The sequence below is a fragment of the Rhinolophus sinicus genome, linkage group LG12 (genome assembly GCF_036562045.2).
Source record: "Rhinolophus sinicus isolate RSC01 linkage group LG12, ASM3656204v1, whole genome shotgun sequence".
Lineage (NCBI taxonomy): Eukaryota > Metazoa > Chordata > Mammalia > Chiroptera > Rhinolophidae > Rhinolophus > Rhinolophus sinicus.
The window spans coordinates 67,021,056-67,047,773 of record NC_133761.1 but is presented as its reverse complement, the minus strand read 5'-3'; the positions used below and the strand labels follow the sequence as shown (position 1 = coordinate 67,047,773).

Here is a 26,718-nt window from a genome sequence, read left to right as displayed (position 1 = left end):
CAGCGTACTTACTGGGACCCCATGTACAGAACAAGCAGGGATTCTGACGGAATCTGCGCACACATTTGTACTAAAAGGATCACAGGCACTGACGTGCCATCAGCAGCTTGTCACGGGTGCTGTACCTTGTGCCCTAGGAGCACACACAGTGGGGACTCAGTCAGACGAAGGAACTACTGGGACCAGGGCTCTAGCTCTGCTAGGCAGTGAGCAATTCAAGGGAGAAGGGGTTGGCAGCCACAGACAGGCAAGGAGGGACTGGCAAGTGACAGCGAGTATATGTGGGGTCCCTGAGAGAGGCCCAGCCGTCTAGGGTGCCCTGGACCCCTGTCCTCCCCCTCCCTCAGAACCCGGACAGGAAACGGCAGGGGAGAGAGGGGCTGGTCCAGTGTCCTGGGCGCCAGCTCTGGAGACAAACTGCCTTCCCTCCTTAGTGGCTTGCGCTTGGGCGGTTCCTGTGCCTCTGTTTTGTCATCCGTCAAGTAGTAGGATGACGCAGTAGGATGCTGGTAAGTTGTGAGGAGTCAGGGAGCCCACAGGCAGTGATGGGTGGAGCACACCAGCTCTCAGTCAGGGGAGACCCCCCGCCCCCCAGTAACATCTGTTGGCTTCCCACTATGCACCACGTATTTTAACCTATTACCTCCTTTCACACAGTGGGCTAGCTGTTTCCTTTGTCTTCTCATTGAAGAAACTGAGGCTCCTGTGATATCACTTGCCTCGCCGGCTGGAGAGGGGTCGGGAGGATTGCTCTCACACAGGCTTGGTTGTGTCTGAGGCTTGTCCCAAGTGCCAGGCTGCCCAGCCTGGACCATCGCTGAGCCCCCAGAGCCTGGACCACTGCCTGGCACACAGGCGCCCGACAAATACGTGTTGGCTGGTGCCTGAGTGCCTGACCTCTCCTCACTGTGATGGCCCCTTTGTTCTGTTTGTTGGGCATCGAGTGTTTGGCTCACATTGTGCTCTACTCCACTCAGTATGCTGCCTCTGCTCTCTGAGCCTTTGTGGGTGTGTTGCCACGGCCTCCACCAGACGGGGAATTTTCCGAAGGCTGGGATCGCCGTGTATTCACTCATGTAGTAACTAAGCTCCCGCGTGGTAGGGCCCCGGCAGCACTTTCCAGAGAGCTTGTTTTGAGCGTCCCAGCCTGGAGTGTCCTGGCTTTTTTTCTTTTAGAGATTTGGCTATCAGATGCCCACTTGGTCAGCTGAGCCTTCTAAACTGGGGTCAAATGTATGAAAATGTTTTCACATGGGCAGCTCAGCCAAAAATGCCTGTCGGGCATGCGTAGACCCCTCACTGGTACTGCTTTTGTTTTGGCGGCTGCTTGGTTCAGGGGAGAGCACCGGACTCAGGGTTTAGGCTACGTCACTTCTTGGGCCTCTGTGTCCTCCCTTGTAAGGTCAGAAGAGACAGCATGTCTTCAGGGCATTAGTCCTGTACAGTCCCATTAAAGTGACAAGGATCAGCTGTAGAGTTTATTGGTGAAAAAGGGGTTGGAACAGAGCTTGAGGAGCCAGTATTAATATCAGATTTCCAAAAGAATGTGTTCAATAGATTCTATTTTTCTTGTCTCTGGGTGATGAGATTCTGGGTTAATTTTGTTTTCTCGGTTTTGCCCAGCTGCATTTTCTAATCTTGCTATTTATGAATTTTTTGGGGGACTTGGTTGAGTTGTTAAAAAAAAGTCATTAAAGATCTCCATTAAAAACACTGTAACGTATGCTTCGCTATCTAGTTGACGTTTGAGGTTCATTACTACAAATATCTGATCTTGTATAATTGACACGTCTGACAGTGTCATGAATGTAAGACAGCAGGGTTATTTCCACTGGTATATTTTTTAAGGGGCTGTGGTTTTCCTGTCACAGTCTGATGGGTGATTTGGTTACCCCTGTGAGCCTGGTTTGTAGCGTGTGGCTCATGGTAGGACATCAGGCCGATGAAAACCGAGGTCCTCTGGGCTTGCCCCCTCTCCAGGTGCCTAAGTGTGCTGTTGTGACATTTATGTGAGGTCCTCCGTGGGAGGCAGTTAACTCAGTGCCACTGTATGCTAAGCACTGGGGGACATTAGCTACTGGTGTCTTCAGATGGTACGGCGCTTGCCTCAGGCGTGAGCTCTGCAGCGGCCCTGGGATCATGCTGTGTCTTCGTCCTTAGATCCTGGCTCTGTTGTGCACAGGGGGTGACCTGACTGCCTGATTTCAGGGGCAGCTTAGACCTTTGGATTCCCACGGACCATGACCCTAGGAGCCCATGGCTTGCTGCTGCGGCCAGGTACCCATCCACACCACCAGGGTGCTCGCATTTTCCTGTCACCCTCCCAAGGACAAGCGCTGGGAACGGGGACCCCCGAACGCCCACCCTCAGAACACTGTCCAGGAGTCGCATGATGCAGACGGGTGACGTTCGGAGTCTCCTCGGGGGTCACTTACACAAAACACACGGAAAGGCAGGGCTCCAAGTAACAATACCAAAGTACCTTAATCCTTCTATCGACAACTGTTCTATTGGGTTACACAGTTTTAATCCCAGAGGAGTTGTCTCCCGACATTAAACTGTCCAAACAGTATTTATGTCTGCGGCTGCCTTGCAAGCTCACTTAACCCTGCACAGCCGTTTAAAAGTAGTTAATGACAGAACGAGCATGACTCTCGCCGCGTATGAAGGATCGCACAGGTTCGACCTGGGCTGTCACGGTTTATGGAAGAAGGCAGTTTGTCCGTAGCCTGTTTCAAGCACAGCAGGTAATTTGAAATGAAATGAGACAGTTTCTACAGGCAGATTGATTTGGGAATCTTGTCTCTTCTTCCCTTTGACCCTTGACAAGTTGACACTCCAAAGATTGTGACTTTAAAAAATGATTGGGTGCAAATACACTTAGGTCGATGATTTATCATGTGCCGAAGCAAGGACAGTGCCTGTGGGGTAGGGCTGTGAGGGAAGGGAATTGTAAACTTTAACAGCCAGGGGTGATGGTTCTGTATCTTATTAATTATCCTACCAGGTGGCCTGCTAATAACCCTTGATCAAGTAGTTTCTGTTCCCGGTAAGAGACGCGGTGGCCAAGCTCAAGATGAAGAGATATGGTGTTTATGAGGCGCTTGCTAAAAGTCATTGATTTAGGCGGTTATTTCGGTGAAAAAACCACAGCCTGCCTGTGACGAAGTTGGCTCTTATGCATTTCATTTTTTCCTGTTGTTTTTTTCGTTTTGTTTTTGGAGTTTTAGTGAATATGGTTAACCACATACAGGAGGAAACGCTGCGATTCAAAGGATGATAGGTTTGAGTTACCAGAGACACCAGAAGAAAAAAAAGAAAACCCCAAGTTTGCATTTACAAATGCTTTTGGCTAATGCTTTGTAATCACATAAAGAGGTTCACACCAAGTCTAATGTAATGTGTCAACAGATATTTCCCATATTATTTTGACTATTCGTCTGATGCAGTGTTTTCCTTTGAAGTGGAGTTTTGTCATCAATAAATGTTATTAGACGCAAAATTTAAAAATCAACTGTTTTCCAAAACAGTAATAAAAACGACAGGATGGTTCTTTTTCCAAAGCTGTTGTCTCCGTTCACAATCACCTACTCTGTATGCCTAGATTATTTTAAATGAGCTCTGCGATTGAATTGATTTATACATGTTTGGAATTACAGTGAAGTAGCCACACTCCATGCGATGGCTGTGGAACACCAGCCCTTCTCGGCAGCTTTCGTGTTTGTCTCTATTCTGAGCACTTTGTTTGAAATATAATTTTGAAGATGCTAGTGAAAAGTATAACAAATTCCCTATTGGTCTCCGTTTAAATTATTTACTACCCTTTTGAACCATACCTTCATTGAACTATGTTAAAAGTATTTTGCTGGGATGTTTCTTTATGTTGTCCACTGGGTTTAATAGACGTGCCGTTTAATAAGCTCTCCACCTGTAAGGATGGACTGCTTGACCTCTGTGCCCTGCCACTGGTAGGCGTAATGTAAGATTGCTTTGTGAAATAAAGCTGTCGGTAACATCAAGAAAATAAAAAATGATCGTATTCCAATACTCTCTGCTGAGTACTATGACAGCGCTGAAATATGGAATAAAATTGAAAGTAGATTAGTTTTGGGTCTTAAGTCATGTTTTGACAAGAAATAGGAGAGGAGAACATATCTTTGAACTTTTAGTTTTAAAGTTTTTTAATGAAAATATTTATCATTTTGTAAGGTTCCTTCTTTCTTTATCACATCGAGGCTGTGCAACCTTAAAACAATCCTTCTCTTCATTGCAGGGGATATAAATACTGTGCTATCTTTATATTAAACACCATGAAGGTGACCGGTTCCGTGCGATGGTGTGACACTTGTGAGTTCAGGGTGTTGTGCTAATAAGAAGCCGACTGAAAAGGTTGGAATATCAGTCCTTAATGAGCTCCGCATTTTTAGGGCATGGAACACATGTAAATGGTGCAGACAGGCGGGCTCTTGCGCTGTATTTTTGTTCAGCTTTTGGAATGCTTTCAGTCTGAAGAGGAAGAGCAAACACGTCAGACAGCGCAGAGCCGGGCTGCTGCCTGCTTTCTACCTAAAGGAATTTGAAATCTGAGGCGACATGCAGATGGGGAAATGATTCCTTCCATCGCTGTGGTTATATATTAATCTGATGAACTCAGGACTCCTAGCAGGTGTGGGTGGGCAGCTGAAGGTGCCGGCAGGCCGAGTGCAGTAACCCTGCCCTCCAGGGATCTGCAAACACCCCCGTCACCCGTGTGAGACTGCAGCTCTCACCAGTGGCAGCTCCTTCCCTTCCTTCCATACGCAGCGCAGTGTGATTGCAGAGAGCGCGGGCATCTCACCGTGAACTCCCTCTGCACGTTTTTGCCGGGACACCCAGGACGCACAGTCTTTACACAGGTCTGGGCTGCCCGGCCCAGCAGCCCTCGGCCCAAATCCTGGGTGAGGCTCATGCCACTGGACTAAGAAACAAACGCGAAATGGACCTTTTCCCCTCAGGAATCTGAGTTACATGACAGCAGAGGCCTCAAACTGGTCGGGCACCAAGGAGGGGCTGTTTTCAGTCTTGGAGAAGGCGGTTCTGTTGTCCCAATCTTAAAGTTCCCATAGTCAGAAATTTGAAACGTCAGTTGGAAAAGTAAAGATTGTATCAGTGGAAGGTACTGAAAAAAAGTTTTTGTAAGGTTTCAAACAATCTGTCCTGAGATACGTTAAAGCTGTTGCAAAGGAAAGTTTTTCCTTTTTTAATGTCGAGGAGTATGAACAATACCTGTGTTTCTGAACACAACTTAATTTGTTCATTCATTGTTTTAACCTCGACTTTGTGAAATATTCTTAAATAGGACAGTGAATTACTCTGGTCATTCTCTTGCTGTCATTTTTCATCACCGGTCTAGGCTCAAATAACTATATACTTACCAACAATCCAGGCCAAATTCGCATGTGTGTTTTATTCATGGTTTTTCTGTCAATTGTTAAGATCCGAGAGGGGCCTTGAACATCCTGGGAGGGTCAGAGAGTGTGTCGCAGGTTCCCAGAGGGCTGGGGACAGTCACACCCTGGGACACGCGTCTGGTGGAGGTCCCCGAAAAGAGAAGGCAGTGACTGTGTGTAAAGTAACACAAATGAGAGGTGAGGTCAATTTTAGCATTCTAGAAGATAAAAGAGGAGGGACGTATGGATAAAAACCTAACAATAATTGTCACATGTGATAGGAAAGAGTGTTGGAAGTCACTCCATTGGGAGAGCTACCTGTTAAAACAGGTGAGGGCACAGAGTTGTCACAGTGGCATCCCATGAAAAAGCGTGTACGTGATTGTCGGCCTGGGGTTCAGCTATTAACTCGGCTGCTAATTGCTGTGGTCCCATTAGCAAAAAATGTGAACCGGCTTGGCGTCAGGTGTTCACCTGTCAGGTGAGGATAAGACGAGGTGTCTGTGCTTGTGCGCTCAATGAAATAACCTACTCGGAAGTGTCTCGTGGTGGCTGCCACACAGCTCCTGCCCGACACACGCTGGTGGCCTTCTCTTCCCCCTTCTCTGAGTAGGGGAAGAATCTTCCCTTCAGATTTCATGAACCTGTCCATTCTATTCTTGTCAATGGACGAGTTCTAGAAGTTTTTTCACCTTGAGTAAACCAGATACCCCGATTTCAACTATTCCAGTTCTTTGGTTGAAGGTGGGATATGTGACCATCGCGGGGCCCCAGGTGAGATCTCATGTAGCTCAGAGTGTGACAGTGGGTGTGGGCAGAAGTACATGGATTCAAGAGACACTTAGGGAGCAAATCAACAAAACGTGGTGACGGGTGAGAGAGGAGGAAGATGGGGTTACCCTTGGGCTTTGGTTTGGGGCCTGTCCCCTGTGATGGGGACCCTGGGAGAAAACCACGGTGGTTTCGTTCTGGACAGGTTCAGAGTCCCTGTTGTCAACATTCTTTGTGATGCAAAGAACATAGTCAAAATGTAAATGCTCTCTGGACAAAATTTTATGAGAACTGATGCCGTGTTCCACATCTACCATTCTCTCATAAAACGGAGTTTTATACATGTTTGTTTTATCCGTGGATAGCACCGCTTTACGTGTATGTTTAAGATCACCTTTTGGAACAAAACCTGTTACCAAGGAGAGGGCCGCCACAAGTGGAATTGCCTCTAAAACATCGACGTGTGGACAGACTTGTACAAGCCATCATCGAGTCTTTGCATAATTCATGTTAAATGTAGTTTCCATTAACGGGAAAAGAAACCCAAGCATCACCCTGGTAATATCACTGTGTGCGTCTGGAATTACATACTGCAGATGACTGTAAAAGCTACATTTTATTACATCAACAAAACGTGTGAACTCGCGAGGGGTCGGGGGGCCGGGCGCAGCACCCCGGGGCTCCCTGCTCAGTTAGCTCTCCGTCAAACTGCTGTAGTGCACGGGGAGCCCTTCCCCCCAGAAGACAACGAGCATTTATTTTTCAAGGTGAACCATTCCCTGCGGGTGGAGAAACATGCTCTACGCGGGCTGTGGGAGGGCCCAAGCAGAAGTAGAGATCGAACCCTTGAGGACAAAAAGAAGGGGAGAAGCTCTTGTCTCTGGAGGCAGACAGAGCCGTGAGGTTGTGTGACCACACAGGTGACACGAGCTCCCTTCCTGCCTCCACCTCAGATCCGAGGGGGTTTCACGGAGAGAGAGTGTCTAGGGTGCTGGGCATTTCTGGGTTAATCCCTAGGCCACACTGACAGGTCCCAGGGACCAGTGTGTTGCACTGACGGGGCCAGTGGTCCCCTCCTTAGGAGTCCACAGGTCACTTCTTAGGCAGGAAGATGGACGGATTGGTTCCAGCAGCTTCTCACATACCCTTGCCCAGGTAGGGAACGGAGGACCGGGGAGGCCTCCAGAGAGGACCGCTTTGGGGTGTGTTCAGAACAATGCAGAGGCAGCGGCCATCCTGCAGCCTTTGCTGCACAATGTTCGTGGAAACACAAGGCATTTCTGTGAACCAAGCCAACGGACCACGTGTGCCAGACTGCGTGGTCCATCCAAAACTCAGCTGTGGGAGGTGCTAAGACGTCAGCAGTGGGGGTGTCAAAAGCACACAGCATTTCCATTGGAAATGCCCCCCCGCAATTCCCAGAGAGCCTTTCCCACTGATCAATGCTGAAACAAAATCCAATCTTTGTCGGCTGCAGGGGAAAGTTCAAGAAGGTCTTTATTCTTTTTTTCGATAAGGACCAATTTCGAACTAAAACTCGCTGGATGTGAAAAGCTTTCTTCTGAAGCTCACATGCTAATCACCCTTCCGGAATGCCCATTTTCTTCCTTCTGCAGAGCTTTTGGCATAGCACAAAAAAGGTTTGCCTGGGGTATGTGTGGGCCAGAAGGGGTGCGTGGCTGGGCTTCAGGTCGGCCCGAGTCGTCTACCAAAATGTTTTGTGTATGTGTTTTTTCCAGGGAGGGGTCCAGGACTTTTGTAATACTCTCTGAAGGGGCTGTGTACTCCCCTTGCCACATTGAAGCAGTATTTATGGATCGTAACACAAACACAGCATGAAGGTGACAGGCTTTCTCCTCGCCTCTCCTGTTATGTCTTTCCTTGTACGGCCAACAGGTGGCAGCAGAGACACCAGCCTGCAGCTGCCCCGTTTCCCTGACCCCGGGGAACTTTCAAGGTTAAAATGTCAGCGTTTATGGCTATGACGTCCCCTCGGTAACTTTGCCTTTTGGCCTGGGTAGATTGTGCGTATGTGTGCCCTCAAAGCGCCCTACAACATTCCTGGGGGAGTGGGGCAAGATTGGATGAGCAGTGCTGGGCTGTTCAGACAAAGTGAAAGAGAACGTTTGGTAAACGTTCCCTTTTCCCCCCCTCTAGTTTATTAATTTCTCTTATGTTCTTTCTTTTCTTTTTTCTTTCTTTTTAAAAAAAATTTATTGGAGTGACAATTGTTGGTAAAATTACATAGATTTCAGGTGTACAATTCTGTATTACATCATCTATAAATCCCATTGTGTGTTCACCACCCAGAGTCAGTTCTCCTTCCATCACCATATATTTGATCCCCCTGACCCTCATCTCCCACCCCCCACCCTGTTACTTTGGCTGGGGGGTGAGCTCCATTGCAGAGAAACACAGAGCTGATCACTGACTAAATCCAAAGCACTTACGTTCTAGACGATGAATATAATTTCCCAGGCTGCGATTAGAACTTTATTTTACTACGTGGTATCATTGCTTAAATATCATGCAAGCTGCTTTAAGACGCTACTTCTTGTGAACAGAAAAATGCTGCAGTTTCTTTGAACCGACACCGAAAGATCTTTCAGTTCTTCCACTCCTTGGGGGACTGAAAATAACAGAAAAAGGGAAGTTGTTTCACACATGTAAATTCACAGGATTTTTATTCTGGTAGTTAAGAATCACTTTCATTTTCTGTGAAAGTACAAGAAACACGGACCTTTGCTCACCGTCTCTTGATCAGACACACACCGGGGAACGTTTCCCACCTTCAACATATCTAGCCAGCCCAACTCGAAGCATTTTAAGTAGCAGATCCTGGTCTTCAGATGGCTGGTTACAGTGAAATTTCTCAGGATGGACTCGTTCGTTTGATGGCATATGTCATGTGATACTCATAATTCTTAGCGATGAAATTAGCAAGTGCTTATATTTTAAACACATCAAGCATCAGACCTAAGAAAGCAATTCTTTAGGGGGCTTTATAGATGAAATATAAATAGAGAGGAAATATATTTTGCTTATCATTTCTATTCCGTTGAGGAGTTTCCATAAAATTCATTGTTATTAGGTAACAGAAAGCACATACGCACAGTTCAGGCTATTCTGTGTGGGTGAAGATGATAGATAGAAGGGGCCTGGTGACATTTGATAAATATCAACGGTCATAATGCAAATTTTGTGGGTGGGATAGAATTTGAGAACTATTTGCCACCCTGTTTTGGTTCATTTTTCATAGTCCAGTTTGAACTGTGAGGCTCCTGTGAAATAGAAAATAATCTCTGGGGTAAAAAAGGAACAAAGTGTTTACAGCCTATATCCAGCTTCTCTCAGATAATAAGTAGCTTTAGAAGGGCCATTAGTCGATCAATTAACTCATCAATTGATTAGTTTTTATGGAGCATCTATTTTTTGCCTAGTCCTCTGCTAAGTGTTGTGAGGAACAGGAGACAAATATCATGCATAATTTCTTAGTTATAGTCACATTACCTTTTGTGCCTTCATGTGTGAGTGTGGGGGGGAGGGGGAGAAGGTGTCCTGCTGGGAGCCCCATGGGCAGGCATGTCTAAGGGCGATTTGTTAAGTGTTCTCCATAAACGCTTCCCTAGCTTTCTGAACAATGTCTGGCGGGGAAGGACTGAAGGCGGCTTTTTCATTTGGTTGCCCCTCCGCCCCACCACTTCCTCTTCGCCCCGGTGCTTGATGCAGCTGGAGTTCCTTTGGTAAAATGTTTTCAGTGAATGAAAATTGGTCCAGATGGGCCATAGTGTGAACAGCCTTTAGGCTGCTAGCGTCTGGGTCGTGTTCTCAAGGATGGTGTTCGTGCAGTTTGTTTTCTGTTGGTTCTGCCACAAGGGGGAAAAAGTGCATCAAAATCTTGTCAACCGTGCCCATCTTCTGGCAGCGGTGAGCTGGGAGGGGTGCACGGTTATCTTCTGGGGGCAACGGTGGGGCTGGAGCAGTCCATCAGCTTTATTTTATTTTATTATTTTATTTTTTTAAAGGAGGGCGCAGCTCACAGTGGCCCATGCGGGGATCCAACCGGCAACCTTGGTGCTACCAGCACCGCACTCTAACCAACTGAGCTAACCAGCCACCCCGAGTCCATCAGTTTTAGAAGGGTGGCCCTCTCTCCTGAGCACAGTTCACTTCCAAGGGCACTGCAGGGGGCTTCCAAGGGCACTGGGTAGGGGACTGTTTTTAAAGACCTCCGGTGTGTGGGGTGATGGAGAGGCTGACTCAACAGCCTGGGCTCCCCCACTCTGGATCCTAGTTCCCATGGGAGGAAAGGGATATTTCTGGAACCTCCTTATTCTGTGTAGCCTCAGGGTTCTGACGTGGTGTCTGTTCACCCAAAGCATTTATTTTTCTTTTTTCTTTTGGTAAACACAGTGGCTAAATGAAATTCACAAACAGCAATTAGGGCCAGCTTCCTCTTCATTCCCTAAAACGAATTCTCCTGCTCCCTCTTGCATCTCAGTTTTATTTGACCTATAATTATTCCACATGTTAGATGGTTTACGTACCTAATTCTGGCAGTGAAATCCTAGAGATAAAAGTTCCGCAGCATATTCACAAGTTTGCTGGGAAAAAGGATGCATATTCGAACCTGAGATATGCTGGGCTCCCCCAGGTTGGACAGGTTTGGACCACCAGCCTTCATGTGACTTGTGGGTATCGGAGGTGGAGCAAATACCTGCATGCCACATGCATGGGCCCCTTCCTTTCCCACGGGGGATCTTGCCAGACTGGTATTCTAAGAACCTCACCTCAGGAAGCACGGGTTTATGGATTCGTTCCTGTTTGAAAAGCCTCCATCGGAGGAAGAGTGGACAGAGGAAGGCAAAGACTGTGAAGGGGTCTGATTTGAAGGGTGGCGGGCATGAAGGGGTGTATCATTATGGAAAACCTCTCATAATTACATATTTTATCTTTCATTCACCACAAAATAACCTAAGGCCCAAAAGGCAACAGGTCTAAGATAGTGAACGGACATCTTAGGAGAAAATACATTTTACAACATTTTTAAAAAAGTGCGTTTGGGATTACAAATGGGTGAAAATAGAAAGGAGCATCTAGGGTGGCTGGTTAGCTCAGTTGGTTTGAACGCGGCGCTCGTAACACCAAAGTTGCCGGTTGGATCCCCACATGGGCCACTGTGAGCTGCACCCTCCACAATTAGATTGAAACACCTACTTGACTTGGAGCTGATGGGTCCTGGAAAAACACACTTAAAATAAATGTAGAAAGTGAAAAAAAAAAAAAAAGGCATCTAAAAAGTAAAGCACCTTCTCAGGCACGATTTAAATAAGGATCTCATTAAGATTCATGTTCTGAAAACCTTTATTTCCAAAATAGTCTTGGTAAGCCTTGGGCCTTTTATGGCTAAGGTATTAGGTGGGTGCAAAAGTCATTGCGGCTTTTGCAATTATTTTAACCTTTTAAACCACAATGACTTTTGCACCAACCTAATAACGGAAACCACGCCAACGGCAGCGGATGGATCGGACGACTTTATCCTCCTGAATGAACAAATTAGGTCGTTGTGGAGCAGTTTCATTTAGTGGCAATTCCTGTGAGGTTCTTACAGAGTGAGAAATGGCTCTTCTGGCAGCAGACTGCGCTGAAAAGAACAGTCGTCTGTGTTTCACGTGAGAGTGGGGTGTGCAAGGAAACCTGGGGACGTGTTAATTGGCGTGCGTCATGCAGCCCAGATGTCAGCGAGCCCAGGCTTGTTGGGAGCAAGGCCCGATCTAGCACCTTCCACGCTGCAGCCTGTGCGCGGTCTGGGTGTTTGGAGAAGAGCGTCACTTGGCCCTTGTTCCGGGCTCTGCGGTTCCAGCTGGACAAGTGTGGGAAGCTCCAGCTGGCCTCTGATGTGGGGCGTATTCAGAGGCGTCAATAATATCATCGATTAAAAAGCATGAACCCTAACTGTGTCTAAAATGTGGGAATTCTTACTGATGCGGGTCCTAGTGCAGTTCTAATTTGGACTCCCTGGGCGCTGGGCGTCTGCCTGGCGCGGAGTGACCGCGGAGACGCACCGGCACCCGCAGGGCTGGGTTTGTGCGCGATGAGTTTGTAGAGGAGAGAGCGTAACCTTTCCAACGGGTCCCACTCTCAGGATAGTCATTCTCTGAATGTGTGAATAAAGGTCGCAGTAAATACAGCAATGCCGGCCGGACTGCGCACCTAACGGATTTTGTGGTGTGGATGTGATTCTTCCAGGCAAGAGGGTTGGACCAGCTCGTGCTCAAGCTCAGTCTGCCTTTTGCAAGAGCTCGGCCCCCAGGGGGAGCCAACCTGCCCAGCCCGCGGCGGGCCGCCGGGTGCCTTAGCTCTCTGCTCTGCGGGGCTGCGGGGCCTGCGATCGCGGAGTGGGGGTGCGCGCGGGCCTGGGACCAGGGGAGCGTGGGGGCTGCAGGGGTGGGGCGCACGGTCTCAGGTGGGGGTGCGCGGATGCGGTAGGTCGGGGCGCGCGGGCCTGGGATGGGGGCGCGCGGATGCGGTCGGGGGCGCGCGGGGCTGGATGGGCGCGCGCGGATGTGGTCGGGCACGCGCAGGGCTGGGATGGGAGCACGTGGATGCGGTCGGGGGCGCGCGGATGTGGTCGGGGGCGCGCGGGGCTGAGGCCGGGAGCGCGCTTCGGGTTGGTTCCTCTAGTACGAGCTGTTTTAACCTGCGGTGGTTTACGCGGCTTCCTTGGTGGGAAGACCAGGCAGCATTGCAGTGTGGGGAGGCTGCGGATCGCCCGCAGGGGAACAATCGGCGGGGATTCGCGCAAACGACCCGAGAAGGCATTTAGCCGTGAGGCACTGGGACACTTGGCAAATGTTAGCTGAGCCCCCGTGTTGTTTGATTAGTCCGCTTTTTATGTGTAATGCATCGTGGTGTCATTTTGAGTATCAAATGATTCTTCGAGAGGGTGTTTGGGGGAAGAGGTGGTCAGTGGAGAGAAAGGGTCTTTTTCCTTCATCTCACTGTTTTCTGCTGAGGTTGCGGAATTCCGTGAGGCTCAAAGAAAACACTATGTTTTTAAAGAGCGATAAGAAAAACGCCACCAGCCTGAGTGGGACGGGTGCCTCTCCTGCTGGCTGTCGCTGACCAGCGGTGGTGGCCTACGCGTCCCCACCACCTCGGGCGTGGGTGGTGTCACCCGAGGAAGGTGGCTGACTGCAGAGGGACCGTCACACCGGGTCCAGTGTGACTTGGACCGAGTCGGCTCACCTGTCTGGGTTGTGGTGTACACACAGCTCCTGGGTTTGCTATGAGACATGAGAAACTCACCTGAGCCAGGGACTGTGGGGGCTCAGCGGCTGTAGCACCGGGCATGCGTGGGAGCATTGCTTTCTCTGGTAGGAGGGCGCCGTGTGCCCCACACCCCACACAAATGCTGCAAAGACAGCACAGTCAATAGCTGAATTCAGGGGATGAGTTTGGATCAGGAAGAGGTGGTTCTGGGGTTCAGACCTAAGCTCTGCCCCGCTGATGGCGAGGCCCTGGGAAGGTTAATTAACTGCCCCGTGACTCAGTTTCCTCAGAGGTAAAGCAGGGATAATCGTAGGGTTGTTAGGAGAATGCAGTGGGGTGACAGTGGGGAGACGCACTTTACTGGGTCATAGCACCCAGCGAGGGCAAAGTCATGAGTGGTGTCACTTCCTGCGGGTGTTAGAAGGGAGCATTTTCTCTTCTGTGATGAAATGTTAATGGTTCCAAGAAGAGAACAGTTGGCTTTCTGTCTTACTATTTTGCTGTTCGTGCCTTGATTTATTTTCCCGTAGCCTTTTGCTTTTGCCTAAGCGTTGGCGTTATTTCCCCCCCTTTTTTAAGTGGGTTACAGAACCCTTGCTGCACTGCCTTCAGCCTCTTTTTGACTGAGGGGGACACTGCCCACTGAGTCCTGTTGTGTTCACTCACCACGTTGTGTCTGCTGTAAGCTGGGTGTGCACGCGTGCGTGCGTGTGTGTGTGCGTGTGCATGTGTGTGCGCACACGCTGGGGGCCAGGTCGCCCGGTGAAGCCCTGCCTGTCCTCAGGGAACTCCAGGAGGAAAGGAAGGAAGACAGGCAGGTCGCATTAGAAAGGCAAGGCAGGCGGAGGTGTGTGCAGGTAAGGAGCCGGCCAGGTCGGCTGGTCTAGCAGGTGTCAGGAGCCCGGTGGGGTCCGAGGTGCGGGTTGGCGGGGTGGTATTCCTGAGACTGGAGTTTGGAGAGACGGGCCCAGGAGAGACGAGACCACAGGAGCAAAGCTGTGCAGGTGGGACAGCGAAAGGAGACTTTGGGAAACAGATTCCCTTTGGGAAATGGTTTGAAGCCTGCGGCTGAGCCGGGGAGGTCACGGAGGAGGCGAAGTGAGAGTGACGAGTGAAGGGGATGGGGGGGACCTGGACCGGGGTCTGATGAGGGTGAGGAGCGGCTTTATTAATGTTTCTGGTGAAGTGTGAGGGGAGAGGTGAGGACCTGGGGTTGCCCGGGCTCTGCGGAGGGAACGGCAGTGCCACAGGGGACTGAGGGGGCCGTGCTGCCATGGACAGAGCCTGGGGGGGCTCTGGGCTTCTGCCCAGTGGGGGCTGCTGCCGCCATCCTGGGGCGGAGCTGAGGGGCTGGACGGGCAGAGAAAGTGAAGGGAGCTGTGCATTTCCGTTGCTGCTGGCTTCCCTGGGGTCCTTTTCTCATAGAAACCGTACTAGGCAATGTGTCCCGGATCTAAAGTGAACTCATAACGCATGTTTAATCCAGCGTTTCACAGCACATAAAGCCTGTTAATCCACAGTGGGCACAGCACTCTGCAGTCCGGTAGGAGTTAGTAAGGCCGCGTCTCAGAACTTAACGTCGTGGGAAAATTCACTGCAAATCCCGGGGAATCAGCTGGAACGTGATGGTCAGCTGGGGACTGTCTGATATGAAATGGAGACACCGTGTGCCCAGGGAATGTTTACCTGGAGAACACCTGTTCTGTTACAAATGACCAGATGTCATTTGAGTTGGCAAATGAGAAAAGTCACTTTTTGTTGTAGCTCAGACTTTGTGGTTTCTATCCCTTGGAATTTAAAAGACACATCAAATCTGTTTCTCTTATTACATTTTAAAATTTGTATCCTTATACCGGAGGAGAAAATATACTTCACTGACCGCATTTGTTGTCAGTGTCAGTTTCTGCTTTGTAACCTGGTCCTAGGGTTGTTTTTCTGTCCTGGAATTTTAGAATCAATGGTTAACGTAGTTATGAGAAGTCATGCTCACACACTTGTCAGGGTAAAGAAAAACTACAGAGCTCGATCATGGCGTATTTAAAGAAACGAATCCTCTTCAATAGCAATGACGTTTTATTTCTTGCAGTGTTTCCACCTTCGTGGCTGTCAGCGGCAGCAGCTGCATCACACCTAACAATGAAGAAGTGCCTACTGTGTGCGCAGCACCCCAATTTGAGACGCTGTTCCTTAGAGCCCTGTGAGCATCTTCCAGCAAAACGTCGTATCTGCCAGTGTTGGGGAGAGTGCGTTAGCCATCATCCAAGACGTGGTGCTTTTTGGTCAGTCAGCAAACACGGAGCACCCAACACGTCCCGGGTACCATGCTAGACACGGGGACTCGTAGAGCGTGAAGTTGGAAAGGCTCGTCGTTCATAATTCAGGCCGTCACTCCGGCTACCGCCCGCTGTGCTGGCATCACGCATGGTGCTCGGGGCGCACATGGCAGAGGTCTGCTCTTCGGGCAGAGTGGTCAGGGAGGGTTGGGACAGACAGGGTGTAGGAGACAGACGAGCAGGTGTGAGCCAGGTGGACGAGCTCGCCGAGGAAGGAGGGTGTGGACGTTGAGAGGTGCGTGGAGCTTGGCCTTTGAAGCACTGACGGTCGGGTGTTCTGAGGTGAGGAGGTGAGTGAGAGATGAGGTGGGAGAGGTGACAGAAGTCAGGTTACTCTAGGGCTGCTGGGCCCAAGGGGTTAGGTCTTTGTCCCGAGGCCGTTAGGAAGCCTTTGAACACTTTGGAGGCCAGAATGATCAGATTTGTGTTGTAGAAGTGGTCGTGTTGGCAGCGGAGTAGAGGAAGAATCGGAGGGGTCAAGGGTCAAGGGGTCCATTAGAGGGTAATGGCTCAGCTCCAGGTGACACATGAAGGGGGCCTGGCCTGGGTGGTGACACGGGGATCAGAGGGAACTGAGAATAGATGCCATATTACATTAGTTCTGAGATGTACACTTCATATTTTTATCTCAGAAATTGTGATGAGGCTTGGATTTGGCTATGTGTTTTCTTTCTTAGAGGCACATCAGACAACGGTGCATCTGATAACGGATGGCCTCTCCTGTTAGGTGAAATATGTGTAGGAGATAAAAGCTGCAGGCCTTGGCGGTGTCATCGGTCTCCAGCGGCTGGGGGCATAGCAGCCAGCTGAATGGTGGGGTTGCAGCTTCCCAGAGAAAATGCTTTGTGGACAGGCTGCATTCCTCAGCTTTGGGGTGTGTGTGTGTGTGCGTGTGTGTGTGTGTGTGTGTGTGTTAATATGGCAAAGTCCAAAATAGAAAAGTTATTAGTTAACACATGCCAGGAGCTGAGTTGCCAATTTTAAAGATTATGAAGTGGAATATCTCGGTTTTAGTTGGTAATAATTGGAGATTAATAGATTAATTGTTGATATTAAACTGGTTCTATATATAGATGAACCATTTCTCACACCTTAAGGCAGTGTGTTTACATTTCTTGCCATCTTTTACTCCCTGTCTCTTTAATTTGTGCCTCACCCGCCACGGGGTGGCTCCAAGTATGTGTTGTGTTGGGGTCTTTCTGGCTCACGTGCTCTGCAGTGTCCTGTCTCACTGCCTCATAGGGAAGCAGCCAAGCAGCAACAGACACAGGCCTCGCTGCTGGAAATATTGAGAAGCCTTAGTTGTCTTCCAATGTATCCAGCCTGGAGGGTATTTTTAGCTCAGGAATAACAGGCCTACAGGGGATAGTTAGTCTCTTGAGCAGTGAGTTTGGAGGTTCTGGAGGTCCCATCCCAGACGCCCCTGGTGGAGGCTACCGACATCATTCATTTCAAATGCAAGGAGTCGTTTTATTAGAGCGTCATCTCCGTTGGCAGCGTGAAGGCGGGTCGGTTCCCAGATGCCCTGGAGAGCATGTGGGATGGCACGGCACGCCAGTCCTTGTATCACCAGCTTTGCAGCAGAACGTCACGGTGCCAGCACTTTCCATACGGCATGAGAGGCAGGATGTCCAGGGGAGAAGTCCTCCTGTCATTTCTGCTCTGGCACCTGCTTTTAGCATCTAGAACGATGACGCTACGCGCCTACGATACATTATCAAGCTTTCTGATTGTGAAGACGAATAATAATAAACATCTGAGCTGCTTCTTGGGTGATTTAAAACTGTATGTACGTGCTCACTGAGTCTCTTGGCTGTTTCTTGAGAATACTTCCCTCGTGCTGGGTGATGCCTGTTTATTATTAAGTAACAAAGAATTAAAAGGATCGACCCTGATGAATACATGACCTTTAATGAATGTATAAAAGCGGTTGATGTTTTCACTAGACGTGAATTACGGTTTGGAGTGGCGTCCTGGCGGGAAGAAGTGGTTCCTGGTGAAACGATTGGCGCTGCCCCGGCTGCTCGGGTATTTCTGGTGCAGGTTTCTCGGGAGCATCATTGAATGATTCTCTCCGTAATGACGACCTGGCCTCTGGTTTGATCAACCAGAAACTGGTCCTGAGCTCCTCTGGTGGATAAATACAGACTTTGGCAGCACAGGAAGGCATCCATAAGGAGATCCATGAAAACAGGCTGAAGGTCCCTGTTTAAATCGGAAAAGGGCCGGCGGGGTTCTCATCTCCCCACATCGGTCCAGGTCCCCTCCCTCCTCCTTTCTCTGTCACCCCCTAGTAGCCGTCATCAGAAGTCCAGCTGCCTTCCTGGGAGTCAAGCCTTTTCATTTTTTTAAGGATCATTTAAAAAAAGACTGACAAAAAAATAAAGCTAACATACAATATTACGTTAGGCCCAGGTCACCCACTGCTTGTGACCGCCCGGGGGCTACCGGGTAGGAGCTACAAAGCGATCTGCAGTTATTGCTGCTTGTGCTAACCCTGGAGGCACATGGGAGAGGCCACTCTGGCTGCCACCAGCGTCTGGCCTGGGGCAGCTCTGCAAAAAGCCAGGACACCCCAAGGCCTGCTGCCACCTGTTGGTTCCCTTAAGATTCAGCCGCTGATAACACCTCCTGTGGTACGTGCGTTAAGTAAGGCAGGGCCTCAGGGAGTCACTAGAGGGGGAAGAGTTGTGGTCACAGGTTAATGTAGACTCTGGTTTGGTGCCAGTGCTGAGCCTGGAGCGACTCAGCAAAAGTCTCGGAGCACATTGAGGCCAATCCCACCTGGGGCCCTCGGACTCCGATAGTTTTCCAGAAAGAGTGCAATGCAGGCAGGGCTGGCTGCTGGGGAAAAAGTGCCTCTGGCTTCGGGAGAGGCAGGTGGGTGGGCGGGGTCCCAGTGAGTCAGTGGGGCGGAGCCCCGGAGCTCACCAGGCCAATCAGATTCGGATTTGCCTGGAGGGGGCGGGCTCAACACAGGAAAGATGGCGCCTGCACAGGAGGGAAAATGCTGACTGTCCTCCCGCCCTCGCCTCACAGCCACACACTTCAGTCTGTGCCCGTGTGTCGCCAACGCCCCGAGTCACCGTCCGTCAGTCCCTCAGCTGGAGCCCAGGGTGAGTGCCCGAGAGCGAGTGCGTCTGTGTGGAGGACGGCAGGGTTTCACGGTGCCTTCCATCCATCCCACCCGGACGGTGGGAACTCCTGCTGTTTCTCACAGGCAGATGTTGTGGGGGCTCCTCTTCCCGGCACCAGTACCGCAGCTGGGGTCCCTCGCGCCTCTGGGGGGAGCCGTGCAGCTGAGCTCCCTCCCAGTTTCCCACCCACCACGTGGAGGTCTGGGGCCTGTTCTGCATCCCTGCCCCCCCCACCAGCCTCGACGCTGCCTCTTCTTTGTATCCTTAGTCACACAACTTCTGTTCCGCCAGACTTCAGACGCGTCTCCAGGCTAATTGTTCTATGATTTGGTTGTAATTTTAACGTGGTCACAGATGAGGCAGGCGCAGCGTTTACCTGCTCCTCCATCTTGGACCTGGGGCCAGGGCCTCGTTAAAGCCCCGTCTCCCTGAGCCCTCGCTCTTTGCCCCCTTTCTTGGGGGGAAAGTTACAGGGGTGCTGAGCACAGGGAGGTACAGGGACCCAGGGCTTTCGGAGTAAAAAAGACCTGGATTCAATTTGCGGTGCGACCCCGACCTGTGATTTACACTAAGTTAATTCACCTCATTTTTTCACTTCTAACATCTCAAATGTGTGTTTCCTCTATAAGCGTGAGATTATTGTGAAGACTCACTGAGAGAATTCTCCCAAAGCGTTTAGAAGAGCCCTGGCCACACTTGCCGTGAGCTGTGCTGTGAGGGCATCTGTTGTCTGGTCTCCTTCCCTCCCAGGCCCCGGGCAGATGCCACGTCCTCCGTGAGGCGGTCGGTTCTGTGTTTAGGTTTTGCACAGCTGTGCACGCCTGCCCACCTGGCACATGTGTCATGCTCGCCTTTCCCCGTGAGGGCCCACGAGCTCTTTAACGAGGGGCTTCTCCCATGTTTGTCCAATGACTTGACTTCTCAGGGCCCCTCCCTCCCTTAGGATCCTCTGCTTTCTCTTCGCTATGTCATGGTCTCAACAGAGATGCAGAGATAGGATTATGGGACTGGTTTCATTAAACCCGAGCACACGCACACACATGCGTGCACACACACGTGTGTACCCACTAATTCAAGGGATTGAATGACCCCGGAGAAATGTGTGGGGGGGAGGCCTTGCTGTACCGTGAGCAGGGACCTCCTGCTGGGGGTGCAGGGAGATAAGAAAAAAGAGACTATTACAGTCCGGGGGGGAAATCCCATGATAGATACTATCACTTAAAATGTGCCAGCAATGAAACTGCAAACAGACAAGGACGAGATCGTCACATGAATGAAAGAAAGACAGGGTAAGAGGGTGTTGAGCAAAAAGAAAACTGTGGACGCGAAGCATCACTCGCCTGGTTCCCCAACAGGCAGAGTAGACGTCAGACGTCTGCAGCCTCAGGTGGGAGGGACGAGGACGGGAGGGAGGAGGGAGACCAAGGGGAATTTTTCAAACACTCAGGAGAGGGCACGGATATTGACCGGTGAGGATAACACGCCGTAAACTGAGGCATCTGATGCACTTGGCACTCTGCACCTGTGGCTGAATGTCAAATGAGAGCTTTCTCCTCTGGTGGCCGATGCAAAGAGCAATCGTAATAGAACCTACATGTGACAAGATGCGGCCTGGACCTTAGGATCAACTTTTCCATAACTCAAGGGTGACAAAGGTCATAACTCAATATGACTGTGGTGAGCCAAGTCCCCAGAGATACAGTGACAATCCAGGAAGGATCTGAGGAAGACCTCGCACGTGTCATTGTTGTTGCAGGCGTGGGGCTTCCCAGACCTGTCCTCCAGGGACAGGCTAGCGCTACCTGTAACGACTTTGGGGGTGGACTGTTCAGTGACCTTGGGAGAGTGGTCACTCCTTCCAGATCACTTTGGGGAGAATATTAGCTCTTAATTAGTTCCCGTCAACAGTGGCTTTGAACTTTTGGAATTAAAATGAATCGATGGTCTGAACGCATGCCACGTCATTTTTACAGCTCTGAGACTTTTTTCCTAGGATGGCTTCTAACTTTGGCCTTGTTCCCTGTTTTCCCAGGCGTGCATCCTTCCAGCGGCAGCTGCACTTTTCTTTTGAGCTCTGAACCCTGCCCCAGTGGGTAAGTGATTTCATTTAGGTAAACAGTGTCCAGAAATAGACGCTAACTGCCAGCACACAGCTTGTTTGTGATAACGGCGGCCGGCAGCCCCGTGTCAGGCTGACGATCTCACTGTCCACGCCGGTCGCTGACTTCCCCTCTTTGTCAGCTGCCCCACAGACATGTTGCCTTGTCTCACGGCACAAGTCAGGTCGTGTACGCCAGCTGGGTTTTACCTGATTTGGGAAGCGGGGAAGTCACACACAACGGCAGAGCAGTGGCCCTGACACGGGGACCTTACTGCCTGGTGTGGTCCATCTGTGGCCTCAGCGCCCCTCACTCTGCTGGGACCATTCTCTGCAATGGCCCTCGTTATAGCTAATGAGCCGTTCATCTTTCCATTAAGGTTTTTTTAAAAAAAGGTTTATAACCTGGTCACAGCAATAGTTTGCTTTAGCCCGACCCCGCAGTGACAGGTGAATAGCCCGGCCGTGGCTCGTGTTGTCATTAGCGTTGCTTGGTGGGGCGGGGGGTGGGCGGTGGGCCCTGCCCGGGTTTGTAGCACACAAAAGGAAGAACATTTGGGAACCAGCCATCCCTCCCTCGGTTTCTTTCCTTTTCTTTTACAATCAAATTGGGCCAGAGGCCCATGTGGGGCTGCGGTGGGACCAACGAGTGATGGGTGGAGTGGTGGGGAGTGAGGGCCGAGCAGTGTGGGGAGAGGACTGTCACATCCCCTGGGACATACAGGCCATGCAAAGGCTCCGAGGGAAGAGCAGAGAATTCAGTGTGAAGAATTCAGAGCCAGGCAGGAAGTCGTCTGTTAGGACGGTATTGCGAGAACGCAGGTAAGAGGTGGCGGTGGTCGGGGTCAGAGGTGTAGCACGGAGGTGTGAGAAGAAAATCCTATTTCTTTTCAAGGTTGCAGGACGAGTCAGTGGCACACGTGTCGTCGAATGTCACAACCCTAAGACGAAAATCCATTTTGAAATCGCGATTAATAGAGGATGTCTTCAGCCAAGGGTTAAATGACTTGTTCGCTAAAACCTCGGTAGCTCCGTGGAAAGTGTTAGTTGTTTGAGGCCATCAAATGGCACAGTGAAGTGTTGACGTCTCGTGTCCCTTCAAAAGCGAGGGGCAGTGCCGCTGTGGTTCCTTGTGTGTGCAGCTATGGAAGCAGGGGTCAGGGCCGGAGGGGAGTGTCCAGCATAACTCATTGGCGTTGGACTGAAACCCTCTTGTTGTTAAAGCAGAAATTCCTACAGACTCCAGCCTGTGTGGGGCTGGAGATTTATTTATCACAGACATTCAGTCTGCTTTGCTGTAAAAATGTTGCTGTATTATTCTGTTCGCGAGATCCAGAAGCTCTCATTATTAAATATCAGTAGCTGTCGATGTGCAGACATTATATCACTTTCTTCCTAATGTCAGAATTTCTTGAGATGTTTGTGTGCACGTGTGTGTGACTAACACCTTGACCTTTCTTTATTTAATCTTTCTTGCAGCATCAAGAAGGTGTTTTGGGTTCACAGGAGCAGTTACTATGGGGAGCAAACAGTGTGCGAGCACGAGGTGTGTCTGCTACGTCCAGCGCACGCCTTTCTGAGTCCCTGGCCCCCCGATGGAGGCAGCAGCCATCGGGTAAATGCACAAGCATTTCTATGATGGCAGCAGCCTCAGCGAGGGTGCAGCCACCATGTCACTCTCTGTTGAGGGACTTTGCTGATGGAGCCGCAGGTGACAACTGTGCAGTGAATCATCATTTTTCCTCCCGGGTGGGGGCCAGTTATCGAGGAACACACGTGATTGAAACAAACACAACATATTACATACATTGCAAAGTTCTACTACAGATAAAAAGATGTCAAGTGGTGGTCAGTGTTATGGTCACTTGTCCCTTTCTCACAAATTTTCTGCCATGACTTTAGTTGGAGCTTTTGATATGGTCGGATTCAAACCTACCACCTTTGTTCTGTGTTTGTCCCAACTCTTCTTTGTTCATTTCTTCCTCCTTTCCTGCCTTCTTTGGGGCAAATTGAGTATTTTGTAGTATTCCATTTTATCTCCTCTCTATTGACTTTTAGCCGTGCTCATTCTGTGTGTGCACGTGTACGTGCATGTGTGTATGTGTGTGCACGTGTGTATGTGTGCACGTGTGTGCGTGTGTATGTGTGCATGTGTGTGTGTGTCTGTGTGTTAGTGGCTGCTTTAGACATTAGCATATGCGTCTTTAACTTAGCACAATCCGCCTTCAAATCATACTACATTCCTCCTTTGCTCCCCACTGGAGTTAGAGTTTGATGTGACCACCAGGGACAGGAATCAATGCCGTACCTGTTACACTTGTGCGGAGATTAGCTGCATCCACATTTGCATTTTGAATCCAATCGATGCGGATGCAGGGGTCCCCTCCGCTCGATCACAGGATTGATTGTTTGGTCCACGGCATGGGTAGTGGTGGGTTGCTTGTTTTTCTCTTTTGAAATAACTCGTATAAATTAAGAAAACAAAAGGGAACATTTAGCAGAAACCTTTCTTTAAAGGGGAGTTGAAACAGGCCTGCCGGATGGCGGAACGGCCTTGTTTTCCCGGAGCAGGTGATGAGCGTGGTCCCCTCTCAGACACTGGTACCATTTATGGAGGTTTGACCTGACTGACTCCTCGTCCGAGAACGTGAATGGCGGGAGGCTCAGTGTCAGAGTGACTGTCCTTTGCAGAGGCGAGCTCTTTGACATTGATCTTCCGTCTCTCACAGATGAACCCCTGCTCGTCTTCCTGGTGACGTGTGTTTCATCCCATTTAGCGCCTCTGTGTCTGTCGCAGAAGTTAGTGTCTTACGGGCGCGGGGGCCTGGGTCAGCTCCTGGCACAGTGGCGTGTACATGCTGATGGCTTAGTACAAAGTAGTCGTCGGATCTTGACCTTAATGATTCCACTATTTCAACGGGACTGACTGAGATGCTTTCTGTGCAGACTGGCCGTGGCTGGAAAGCAGTGTTCTTGCCTCCAAAGGAACAATTCAAAAAAGCATTGGCTGCCCTGACAAATCACATGGTGAAATATCGCCCTTGTTTATAAAATGAGTGGTTTGAACTTCAACTGTTGAATCCTGTAAAGTTGCATCGGTGATTATTTTATGACATACAGGATTTCGTGTTACATATCAGTGCATGTGCATTTAATTTGCTAAGTGGCACTTCGGTGGCATGTGATACCTTATTGTACGTTATGCGTGAGTGGTGGTTTCAGCTGGTTAGCAAAATTAATAGGTAGAAAGAGCTGTGATTGTGATGATGCAGACAAGAAAGGCGGTGAGCTTTGTTACCTAGAACTACTTTCCAGAGTTGAACACACACTGTACACATTCAGGGAACCCGCATCTGATAAGTCTTTTGCTTTTAACTGGCTGCCTGGAATAGCTGCTTTCCAGGCTCTTATCAGGAAATATAATCTCGAACTCACCACCGTGAATCCCTTCCCAAAGCTCCGAGAGAAGCAATGTTTATGGAGGATTGCCCAGATTACTTGCTGTCCATCCATTTTTTAGATAAGGCATCACCTACCTGTTGTCTTCCAGACCGTGGGGGAACGCGGCATTATTGCAAGGTTGCCCGCAAGTCTTCTGTTGAAGGTGTTAGTATTTCTGTCATTGTTATCTGGACAGACATGACAGTGACATTGAATCATGTTGGGGAAGAGCCTTTCCCAGCAGCGGGGTCTTCACTTACAAGAAGAAAGTCACGTGATAAGTGGCGTCCACAGTGGGACGTGGTGTGGAGTGTGCAGGCTTTGACCGGGACGACCTGTGTCTCACACTCACTTTGCCTTTGTAGGACGTCAGTGTTGTGTGGACCCCCGGTGAGGGCTCGGTCAGCTGTGCACATCTGCACTGTGAGGACAGGGCACAGGTGACACCGAGAAGGATGGCGTGTCCCTAGGGTGCTGGTACGTTTCCTGTGATGCTCAAAGCTGGCCTTTGTCGTCGGGGCGGCAAAGACACCTGCTTTCGGTATCGATGTTTACAACATGAGTAGAGAAAACAATTGTTAAGAATGTTCCCTTCCAAACAGAGGCGCAACAGCAGCAGCTGCTAAGGACCAGGTCTGTACGGGAGCCCGTGAGGGGGGGCGGCCACGCAAGCCCCTGTGGACGCGTCCGTCACCTACGGAGCTGAGTGTGGGGCCACTGCTCTAGGCCTCCCGGCCTCAGTGCCCACGTGTACGTCTCCATCAGTGGGAGTGACTGAACTGCCTCGGGAAAGGTGGCTGGAACTTGCTGCTGCTGTGCCCGGGCCCGTAGCTGTGACCTGGGGGGCCACCCGTGGGGTCAGACACCCCTGTCTTTACACTCGGGGGAACGTTTCTGCTCATCAGACACGAGTGAGAGACGACAATCTAATAAGCGAAGCAACACATTTCACACACGAGGCAGAAAGGCTGTCAGTTTCCCTTTCTCTGGGGAAAGTGTGTGGAGGAACTGGAATCTCCACGTCCACTGTGGGGGGGCCAGAGTCTGTGTTTACGGCCGTTTCTGTGCTCGGGCCTGAGACGGCTCCGGCCTTGTGGAACCTCACCGTTCTGGGGTGGAAAGCCTTTCCCTGCTGAAAAGACAAAGTGGCCCAGGACCTTCTTTCAAATGCTGGCGTGAAATGAGCAGGCATGACAGCCCAGGGGTTCTCAGGCAGGACCCCGCTCAGAGCTGCTCTGACCTGTGAGCCTTACGTTCCGGCAGGTGCCTGGGAACAAGGCCAGCTGGTGAGCTTGTACCACTTCCTGCATTGATCTGTAGGGTTCTTTTCCATCCTACCTGCCCAGAGCCCTGCATGGGGTGCGTGCAGGCCGGGACCGATAGGGGGCGATGGTAGAGAGTCCAGGGGTGGGGGGGGGGAAGGGGTCTGTTTCTAGCAGTGTCACTGGGAATGTCAGGAGTGACAGGAAGAAGCACCATCCTTATGGGCTCGGCGGGGGCCACATGCGCACGAGCCAACGGAAGGCTTAGACGAAAGGCAGTTATAACTCGTGGGGCCCGGGGTCCCCTGGCAGCACCAGTCAGACACCTGGCCTCCGGGAGGTTCGTCTCATGAAAAGGGGAGGCAGTGAGCACTTGGGGGTGAGGGAAGAGCCATTGATGACGAATGGTGGCTCTCCGTGAAAAGGGCTTCATGTTACAATTTTTCAAACTTCCTTCCGTGAGGATTTCAAGCACACGTCGTACCCTTATCCGTGTGCTTCATTCAGCTTTTTTCGCTCCTCAATTCACCTGGCCCCATGGGGGTAACAAGGTCACTCTGGGAAATAGATCATTGACTCGTCCTAAAATATTACTGCCAGAAGTGGTGAGGCTGGGTCAATCCTAGAGAAATACAATTGGTGTTACATCTAGTCCCGCGGAAGAGTGTCGGCAAGCACAGAATTGAAAGGACATGAGTGTGTCGCCCCATCATTAATAAGCAAATCAGTTTAGCAAAGGAGCAGCTTTCTTCCGTTCACCATGCTTCTTAGCTCCTTTCTTTTCCAGGCTTGCAGGAAAGTCTGCCTATGCAGGCATGTGTGTCCTCAGGGCGTGAGGGGACAGGAAGGGCTGGCCTCCCGTTGGCTTTGGACTGCAGACAACGTGAACTTTTGCGTTTTCTGGGGGCAGGAGAACTACGGACGTGGTTCTGGGGCCTGCATCCTGCTGGAGTCGTTTTCACCTGGGCACACCTC

At 50.3% G+C, this 26,718-nt stretch overlaps 3 long non-coding RNA genes across 16 annotated transcripts in view; 2 read left to right on the top strand and 1 right to left on the bottom strand.

The window, feature by feature from the left end:
• LOC109457771 (zinc finger protein 281) overlaps positions 1 to 4,453 on the top strand; it is a 58,540-nt gene extending 54,087 nt beyond the window's left edge. Inside the window, exon 6 of the long non-coding RNA XR_002139086.2 lies at positions 435 to 4,453. This is a non-coding gene — a long non-coding RNA (zinc finger protein 281). The remainder of the gene's footprint in view (positions 1 to 434) is intronic.
• Positions 4,454 to 8,336: 3,883 nt separating this feature from the next.
• Positions 8,337 to 9,297, bottom strand: LOC141567899 (uncharacterized). Its single transcript, XR_012490879.1, has 2 exons — positions 8,941 to 9,297; positions 8,337 to 8,829 (listed from the first exon to the last, which is right to left on the bottom strand). It is a non-coding gene; the product is annotated as an uncharacterized LOC141567899 (long non-coding RNA).
• A 2,921-nt stretch (positions 9,298 to 12,218) lies between these two features.
• Positions 12,219 to 26,718, top strand: part of LOC109457772 (uncharacterized) — a 40,476-nt gene continuing 25,976 nt past the window's right edge. The window contains exons 1-6 of one of the 14 annotated variants that reach the window (XR_012490963.1): positions 12,837 to 13,054; positions 14,257 to 14,329; positions 15,559 to 18,441; positions 18,845 to 18,921; positions 20,975 to 21,035; positions 22,520 to 25,849. This is a non-coding gene — a long non-coding RNA (uncharacterized LOC109457772). The other 13 variants (XR_012490970.1, XR_012490969.1, XR_012490966.1 and 10 more) reach the window with 13 other exon arrangements.